The sequence below is a fragment of the Octopus bimaculoides genome, chromosome 5, assembly GCF_046866305.1.
Source record: "Octopus bimaculoides isolate indiv1 chromosome 5, ASM4686630v1, whole genome shotgun sequence".
In the NCBI taxonomy this organism is placed as follows: Eukaryota; Metazoa; Mollusca; class Cephalopoda; order Octopoda; family Octopodidae; genus Octopus; species Octopus bimaculoides.
Window position 1 is genome coordinate 75,974,167 of NC_142932.1, and position 10,782 is coordinate 75,984,948.

Below are 10,782 nucleotides of genomic sequence, written 5' to 3' on the forward strand. Positions count from 1 at the left end.
ACACCTACATGAACTTCTAACTTGTTGTCTCTTGAGGTCTCTGGGTGAGACTTGGATCCAACTTGTACAAATGCAAAACAAAAGTCAAACATAAAATAATAATAATAATCAATAAACACAATGCCTTTTGCTTCCAAAAAAACTGACCCCAGCTTTCTTTGGTGCAGGTAAGGAGGGGTGTTTCCACTGCATGGATTAGTTCCTTGTCTCTGACTCAAAGTAATCAACCCAACAGTCATCTTGATACAGGAACCGTTCAAAGAAACCAGCTGGATCTGTCTCAAATTATTTCAGATCTTCCCATGATGTGATCAGCCTGGTGCACTGCTGATCAAGTGTTCAGAAGACGTGGAACCTACCGAACCGAAACTTTCATCCCGTCAAGTACATTGTGCAAAATATTCTCAACTCTCTCACAGGATATGCTAATAGCATTGTCTCTTTTATTTATAGTCAATCGCCAATCTTCAATCAGCATGTGATGACCACGATCAATGTTTTCCTCGGTAGTGGCATTTACAGGACGTCCAGACCTTGGATCATCTTCAAGACTCTACTTTCCCCTCCTAAATTCAGTTGCTCTTTTTTCATAAATGTTGATAAAACTGGAGTGTCATCCCCTAATGTAGAAACCATCTCAGCATGAATGTCCTTGGGACTAAACCACTTTAATGCAATTACTTGATAACAGCACAATGCCAAATTTAGCCCATTCTCAAGAGAAGTCGCTACTAATTACTTTTGAAGTGTTCTTGAACAGTCAGATGTCAGTTTACTAGTGGGGACACGATGCAGTTATTAATAAGAGACGTTAAAATTAATATATGGAAGATTTCACAGCTCTAGTCTCACTCCTTCATAGTCAGCCTATGAACTTTTCATCTCACCCTCGTGTATGTATGTGTGTATGTATACATACATACATAAATACATATATATATATATATATATATATATATATATATATATATATATATATATATATATATATATATATATATATATATATATGTATGTATGTATATATATATATATATATATATATATATATATATATATATATATATATATATATATATATATATATATAAATGGAACAAAAACGCAATAGAGGACATTAAAACATTCGGACAAAAAGACGATACAAAGGCAGACAAGAGAAACAACAATTAGAAGGACAGGCAAAAAAAGACGAGACATTCGTGACTTTTTTACTCAGTCATATATATATATAGTATAAATAATATAAATATATGCGTATATACATACATACATACATACATACATACATACATACATACTCTTTTATTCTCTTTTAATTGTTTCAATCATTTGGCTGTGGCCATGCTGGAGCACCGTCTTTAGTCGAGCAAATCGACCCCAGGACTTTGTAAGCCTAGTACTTATTCTATCGGTCTCTTTTGCCGAACCGCTAAGTTACGGGGATGTAAACACACCAGCATCGGTTGTCAAGCGATGTAGGGAGAACAAACACAGACACACAAACATATACACACATATACAAACATATACACATATATATATATACATATATACAACGGGCTTCTTTAAGTTTCCGTCTACCAAATCCACTCACAAGGCTTTGGTCGGCCCGAGGCTATAGTAGAAGACACTTGCCCAAGGTGTCACGCAGTGGGACTGAGCCAGGAACCATGTGGTTCGTAAGCAAGCTACTTACTACACAGTCACTCCTACGCCCATACACATGTGCATACTTACATATGCATGTATTTACATATGCATATATGGGTACAGGACGTCAAAAAACGTGAACAACATGAAAAACGAGAACATGAAAAACAAAAACATGGAAAACGAACTTTCTTTCGAACAACGAAAGAAACAAATAGAAAAGCGAGACAGGCAACATAAAGAACAATCCTTTCATCAATTGTCCACTGTTTTATGTACTCCGCATTTCAAACGTTAGGACAAGATGCGTCTTTGTCAAAACAGTCGTTCCCGCAAAACATATTAAATAAAATTTGGGATTTGCAGAGGTTTAAAGTTGGTAAAAAAAGCAGGACAGTTAAAATAAACGGTAAGGGCTGTTAAGCCATAACGAGGTGACGCGCTGAACGCTGGAGAAACAAGCTTTGACATGAGACAGACAAAAATGCGTGCTGTCACTTGTGGTGTATGGAGAAGAAAGAAATTCGAGTTAGAAGAAAGATCGCCGCTGGTCACGTGTGAGCAATGAGAGAGTAAAGGAGGAAGAGTGAGGCAGAGAGAGGGACAGATAGAGAACAGTGAAGGGGAGAAGAAGAATTAGAGAAAGGGTGGGAGAGAAAAAAAAAAGAAAGAAGAGAGAGAGAATAGAGATAGTGATAGAATAGTGATAGAATAGTGTCGCATCGGAATTATTGTTTCTTTCGTTGTTCGACAAAAAAGTTCGTTTTCCATGTTCATGTTTTTCATGTTCTCGCTCTTCACGTATGTATGTATATATGCATATATTTATATATTATTTATATTATCATATGATCGAACGCCACGCATCAATTTCCAAGTATATATATATATATATATATATATATATATATATATATATATATACATATATATATATATATATATTAGTGGAAAAGGACATCAAAAAACAAGGCAGGAAGAGTATCTCTCAAATCATTTATAATAATTTAATTAAAGTAAGGTTGCCCTAATTAAATTATTATAAATGACTTGAGATACGCGTCCTGCCTTGATTTTTGACTTCCTTGCCCTCTAATGTATACCTGCTAACACGGAAGACTAGTACGGATCTCTAGCTCCACCTTCAGCTGTGAACTTGGAACCTAACTTGGAACCTTACTCAGCATACCTATTCATTTAAATCACCAGTGTACTAAACCCCTTATATATATATATATATATATATATATATATATATATATATATATATATATATATATATATATATATATATATATATATATATATATATATATATATATATGTATGTATATATATATTGTACGATACAGACAAGAAAGTGGTATTTAAATATACAAGTGGTTGCTACATATATGTGTGCGTGTGTGTTAAAAGGAAAAGGGGGGAAGACAAGTGCTAAAAGTCCATAACACGTTTCTTCCTCTCTTTCTCCCCTCTAATTTTCTTTGTTGTTTGTACTCAGTGTAAATTGAATCTATTGATATAGATATCCATATATTTATACTTAAAAATTCATCGTCTGAAAGTCTCCCCTTTTTGGTCTCTTTCGTTTTGCATGTATACATATATACATATTTTGTATTTCATACCCAAACTGTTATATCTAATACATCTAATTTGTTTCTCTGCATAATTGTCTACATATCTGCTCAATTTGATACTTCTTATGGCCATTCTTTACTCCGTGGAATACATACATACATATATATGTGTATATATATATATATATATATATATATATATATATATATATATATATGTGTGTGTGTGTGTGTGTGTGTGTGTGTGTGTGTGTGCGAAGTAAGATACATTTGGTCGTCTATGTAGAAATGCGGAAATTAGGGCAGAGAATAGAATAGAAAAGAAGGTACAGCTTCGTGTATAAGATAGAAATAACTGATACATATAACTGATGAGGAGTTGGTAACCTGTGTCTGTTTCCTGTTTGTTTGTGCATTTATTATGTTTTTTAACTTATTAATTAATGGAACGCCACGTACCCTTGATTTTATACATACACATACACACACACACACACACACACACACACACACACACACACACACATATATATATGTATATATATATATATATATGTATATATATATATATATATATATATATATATATATATATATATATATATATATATATATGTATATGTATATATATATATATATATATATATATATATATATATATATATATATATATATATATATATATATATATATACATGTATATATATGCGAAGTAAGATACATTTGGTCGTCTATGTAGAAATGTGGAAATGAGGCCAGAGAATAGAATAGAAAAGAAGGTACAGTTTCGTTTATAAGATAGAGATAAAACATAAAATAACATGAATCACACTGAAGGATTAAAGAACAAGCAGATTTGTGTTGAATGGATTTCTGTATTCTTAAGCTTTTATGGAGCATTTATGTATTCTTTATAAATACAAGAATTAATGTATTTTTAGAATTTTATGTGTTAGTTAATGGCTATTAAATTAACATAGTCATTTGCACAATCATTCAATAAGAAAGAAAACATTGAGTGTCTAGTAGGTCAATAGATTCTAATGTACATAAAGGTGTTAACTTGATAGAAAGAACGGGGATAAAATAGGTTAATACAACTCTATAGGAAAATATTGGTTTCTAATTTTGGCACAAGGTCAGCAATTTTGAAGGAGAGCGTAAGTCGATCAAAACGACCCTAATGCTCAAATGATATTTAATTTATCGACCCCGAAAGTATGAAAGGCAAAACCGATCTCGGTGGAATTTGTAAAGACGTAAAGACGGAAGAAATGCTGCTTATCATTTTGCCCGGCGTGCTAACTATTCTGTCAGCTCGCAGCCTTACTTTATAGAAGAAGTTCAAATATATGTGTTTGCATTTTTTTTATTTTCTCTATCATAAGCAAAAAAGTAAATGGATAAATAATAATAATAACATACCCATTTCTGGCCGAAGTCTTACTACATTTAAACTACCTATGCACAAAATCAGCTATATTCATAAGTTTACTATATTTTATGCAAGAAAAGGATGATAATGAAACATTTTTCACACTTTGGCCCACTGTTCCTAAGTCAACTCAGGACTTAAAAACTGAGGAAAACTGCATTTTTAATGAAAAAATCAACGTAGTGTGTATTACAAAGACTATGGTTGAAGAAAGCGAATAGCATATCGGGTTTTAGCTTGAAAAAATGCTTCAGAAAAACTTGTCTATTTAATAGAAACATTTCCATCCCCAAATTTTATAGACCTGTGTTATGTATGTCAATGTTTTCTAGCATAACCATAAGGGCATGTATATAGTCACTCGACCTGCAAAGAATAGCAGTCAAATTGTTTTGTCAGTTCGTATTCCCTACCATCTTAAGGAAGGTACTGTATATCGAAACCGTGTAGTACTCGATATACAGAGTCTGAGTAAAAGAGAGGAGTCACGACTGCAATCCTTTTAAACACGAGTTTGTTCAGTCAATGCTGACCTGGGATTGAATAATAGCGGCAACCTCAAATGATTCTTCAATACAAGACAGTCAAAAAATATTCCTGGTAAAAAGAAATATGATGAGTATGGATTCTATTCTGCTGTTACAGAATCTTAAACACAAAAAGCAAGTGACTAAACAAAATAATGTATCTTGATGTTCGTTTTGCATCCCAGTGAATGAAAATACCAGAGCATTTTTTTCAACAATTTCTTTGTAATTGGCTGCTTTGTTGATGCCAAGAAAGTTTTTGATGGCACCTGCAAAAAATTCTATGCTTCTTTTTCAGTCATGTTCATGGAATAAACAAAGTGTTCCTCTTTGACCAATTTGACCGTATTTGCGACTCATCAAAATCCCCAGCCTAAAGTTTCTCTTCACCAAAACTTGGAAATTCCGAATGAATGTATTCAAAACAGTCAGCTTCCTTATCTAAGGCCTTAACAAATATTTTCAAACGTCCTAGCTTGTAATGGCGGGAGTATTATTTTCCCACGGTCAACTAATGACTCATTAATGATGTTTTTGTCCCCAACTTGCAGTGAATCTCTTGTAGGACAGCTCCCTTGCATCCAAAGCTTGTCTCTTGATCAGGTGTCCCAGCAACAGATGAAGCATGGAATGGAAACTTTGTGCAACCACGCTGTTGGTCAAGCAAAATGTTGACCATCTTAAGACCAACAGACATTATCCATTTGTGAATCCTATAGTTAATCATGACAGAACTTTTTCAACTTCATATCCTTCCTTTGACTGCACTGAATGTTCTATTGGAGTTGAGCATTGCTGCTGCATAATGTTATCGTTATGCAGCAGCACACATGTTAAACTATGCCTAGAACTGTCAATGAAAAGCCACCAGTGGGAAGGATCATAAGATTCAGCCCCCAAATGGTTAAAAACTCCACTAACATCAATACACGCGATGAATGAACCAACGGTTTTAAAGAATTGACGATGTTTTTCCCCTGTAGCGATAAAATGTTACGACTGTGCCGGACTTCAGAAGATGATTTTCATGTAACCTGGAAACCAACAACTCAGCTGACCTTTTTTAAAAGGCTTAAATCGTGAATTCATTTTGATCAAAGCAGTCTGCTCTATTAGAAGTTGACGAACTAGCACTTGAGATAGAAATACCAACAAAATCAGTGTTATTCAGGTCCTCACCACTAAGGCACCCTGAAGATTGTTCTGATTCTATATCAGACACTTCTTTTGGTTGCTTGGATACTTCCGGACGAGAGTAAAATGGTTTTCCCATCTCCAGGTAATTGACGGAAAACAGGTACTAGTTGATCAGCAGAGAACGGCATTGGTAGAATAGCAGATTGGGATAGTCAACATTATGTTTATTCTTAGCATTGAATCCACGTGTGTTTGTTAAACAAACATAACAGTCAGTTGCCTAGTTTTTTGGCTCCCACCATATTATTTGTATGCCAAATTACATGGCCCTTTTCTAAGTGTCCACTCGTGTAGTCTGGTGTAGAAAAATTACACACGATATGTGAAGTCCATAGCATATCTTGCTCTCCAATTTGTACTCCAAAGGATGCCAGGTTCGCTTTCTTCACAAAGGCTGAAACTGATTTCCTTTGCAGTGGTAGAATAAATTTCCACAAATGTTGCAAAAATTGTGTGAGTTATTTTAATATTTTCAGCGACTTGGATACATAAACAACTAGACAAATGAACAAGAACAAAGTATAAAATAATAAAAGATTTATAATTGTATCGGAAGTTTCAATTAACTGATTTTACAATACCAGAAGTCATGTTCATTGAAAGAGCAATGATACACAAATTACTGCAACATTATCTTTAATCATGTTTTCAGTTCTATTCGAAATTTTCACAAAAACTGCAAGAAGTTTGAGTGAGTGTAATCATCTGTAAGCAGCACTTTGGCATTAAGATGTGAAGACTTTTGCCCGAATTTACTCTTCAAATGGATAAAACATTTTTCTAACATCATGATTTCTTGCCTTCTCATTTATACATCATTTGAGATTCCAAAAAAGATGATTCGTAATTACCGAAGGTTGGCATCTTATGCATGACAAGAAAGCCATAGATTTGCTTAATTTTTTAAAATAAGAGGAAACGTGACGCGAAGGAATAAAATGCATATGTATTTTGGATTCACCTCAAAAAATTGAGTCGGAAACATGTACTTGATCAACAGAAGCATTTAAGGCTCAAAATTTTATTGGTTTTTATAACTATTGCTATTTACCACCATTTTGCAAACAAAACAAAAAAGACAAAAAGACTTGTTACATTTATGGTATTTTCTATTGTCTTTCATCATTCTATCATCAAATCTTTTATCCTCCTCTCACACTAGAAAATCCTCACCAACATCATTAACAATGGACGGGGTTTCTATGAGTTTCTATTCTATTGTTATATCTGTCAAATCCCTTTCTTTTACCTTTTTCAACCATGTCATTGTTATTTACTTGTTGAACCGTTTCACAAACTGAGCAGCCCATTACGTGGCAATCCTCAAAAACCTCAACTTGGAGATTATTTTTCAGCTGTCGTAACAGATACACTCCTCTAAGCGTCTAACATCTGATCGAATTAATTGCACAAAAGTAGTCGAGAGGAGGAGTGGGGAATCTATGCAGTGGCTTCACCTGCAAGAATTGCCAGCTAATTCTCCTTGAAACTACTCCTAACCCCCTTCCACCGTCTTAAAAAAAAGAAGAGAGAGAAACATTTTAGGTGTGATCAGGGGTACGCAACAATGGCAACAGCAACAACAACAAAAACAATTCAATGCAGCTGTTTTAAAACACTTCAAAATCATTGTTTTGGCTCTCAAGACCAAAGGAGTGTTGAATGGTTTAAACTATTTTTTTTTTGTCGTTGTTTAGATATTGAATGGATTTCTAAGGTGTATATTATAAGTCATTATCAGATTTGATATGTTTTGGTTTGTCGAAATTAGCCTATATATTATCCAAGTACAAATTATGTGACAATTGTTGTACTTTTCCTGCGATACATTGGAAAATAAAGAAAAAAAGAAAGAAAAAAAAAAGAAAGGAACGAATATTGGGTTGTGAGATGAATTTGTTCGAGTGCCTGTAGTGACTGGGCTACGCTTTTGGTCTGAGGATATCTTACTTTCTGATGAGTTTCCACTCCCCTGTAAAAGCTCATTTTTAGGAAGATGTTAAAAGAGTTAAAAATGGGAATAATAAATAAAGGTTAAACTGATGTTATTATTTTTTAATTTGTTGCGTTGTTTATGTCTAAAGTATATAAATATAAACTTGTTACCAGTTCAAATACGTTTGAGATATTTTCGAACCCGTAAGAAGGATATTCACTATATTTTGTCATGGAGAAATATTCTCGCTGCAGACAAAATGGAGTAAACATACCAGATCAGTTTGAACGCCCTCTATCCAGAGCGATGGATACATGCATTTCAAAGTAGCTATCTTCACATCAGTATTGGACTCTAGAAAGAGAGACAACTCTGAATTGACTACAAAAGTAAGTCTCTCTTATCAGATTCCTGTCAAAATACTTTGAATGGTGACACTAACCGGTTGCCCACTGTAGTAAAATACAGATTAGAAGCGCTAAGCAATGATTTATATAAATATAAGCTTGTTATCAGTTCAAATATGTTTGAGACATATTCTTAGGTCATTCGCTTCATTTTGTCATAGAGAAATATTATCGCTATAAGCAAAACGGTATACACACACCATGGATCTATCGATCCGGATAGAGAGCGCTCTGAACTGATCGGGTGTTTTTACAGCTATGTCTACAGCAAGAATATTTCTCCATGACAAAATATAGTGAAAAGCCTTCTTACAGATTCAAACCTCATCTCAAACATATTTGAACTGGCAGCAAGTTTATTATTTATATAAATCACAGCTTAGCACTTCTAAGCAATATTCTAAAGTAAATAGTTATACATCTAATGTACTACGAAATATATATATGTTTACAGTAATGTAATGTGCAACACTTTTTATTAAATAGAAATTGTAACTCTTTACACACTAACCCTTCCCTTCAAATTTCTGGCTTTGTGTCTAAATCAGAAATTTTTATTATTGCTGTTTAGGTTAAGAGTAGTTCAGAAAAGAACCCTTCCAGCCGTAACTATCCCATCTTTTTTTTTTATATCTTTTACTTGTTTCAGTCATTGGACTGCAGCCATGGTGGAACACCACCTTGGAGGGTTTTAATCGAACGATTATCGATTGTAGTACTTATTTTAAAACCCGGCGCTAATTTTATCAGTTTTTTTTTATCGAATCGCTAAGTTATCGGGATATAAACACTGGTTGTCAAACAGTGATAGGAAACAAACGCGAACACACGTACACACACGCACATACACGCGCACACACACACACACACTCACACACATTGAGAGAATCCCGTCGTGTATGTATATATATATATAAATATATATATATATATATATATATATATATATATATATATATATATATATATATATATATATATATATATATATATATATATATATATATATATGTACTTCTAATATAAGGATAAAATTTTTCAAGAGAAAAATTTCGTCTAAAAGCTCATTCGTCTAAAGACACTGTGGTTAAATGACACTTAGGTTAGGTACAACGAAACTTGTCTGATTATATCTATTTACAAATAAATCACAAATATGCGTAATATATATGCTTGAAATAGAATATACATTGATTAGAATAAAAATAAAATTTATAAAGAAGCCAAATTACGTGCAATACTACGAAGGAAATCTTCCATTGATCGACTCTGGTAAATGGCAACAACTTTTAATACTCTTTTCTCTCTTCTTGCTGCTTTGATATTTTTTTTTTCTTGGGGCTTGCTCCTGCAGTAAGTTGAGATAATCTTGTTTTCATGATCTGTTCTTCTCTTCTTAGAACTTTAAGGACATTATATAGATTTGAATGTGATCTAAGACACTAAATTGCCTATGTCATTCTTCAATAGAATTAATTGTACGTACTTTACCATCAAGTATGAACTCGTAACCATTCCATACAGGTATTGAAAATAATGGCTTTGACCGTCTTCCATTTCGTCTTAGCATTCCATTTACAAAAGTATTTTTTATGTATTCAGTAAACAGCAATGCATTTTCAGGTGTACTTTGTTTCAAGCATTGCAGTCCTATTGGTACAATAGCAACAGGCAGAAAGATCAAAGCATTCACTTTTTGACATAATAAAGAAAAGTTTATAACATTATTATAGAGATTTACAAGTCCCAATTGCCGAATTTTTCTTCATGTCGATTAGCAGAAATGGAAAAACAGTAATGCATAGCAATGTCACCATAAAACACGTAAAAATGCATTTCAAGCTGCCAGTTCAAAGTCTATGCTCCCCTCTGTTATGTCATTTTCAGTTCCGTGGTCTTCCAACCCTTCTACAAGAGCATACAAAATTTTAACGTAAATTTCTTCCGACTTCGCTGGTAGAAATACAAAAACAAGAGGACGTATTTCATCGTGGATTTCGGCATGAATTGTATATATTTGGTAAAAGATGTTAGGACATGTTTC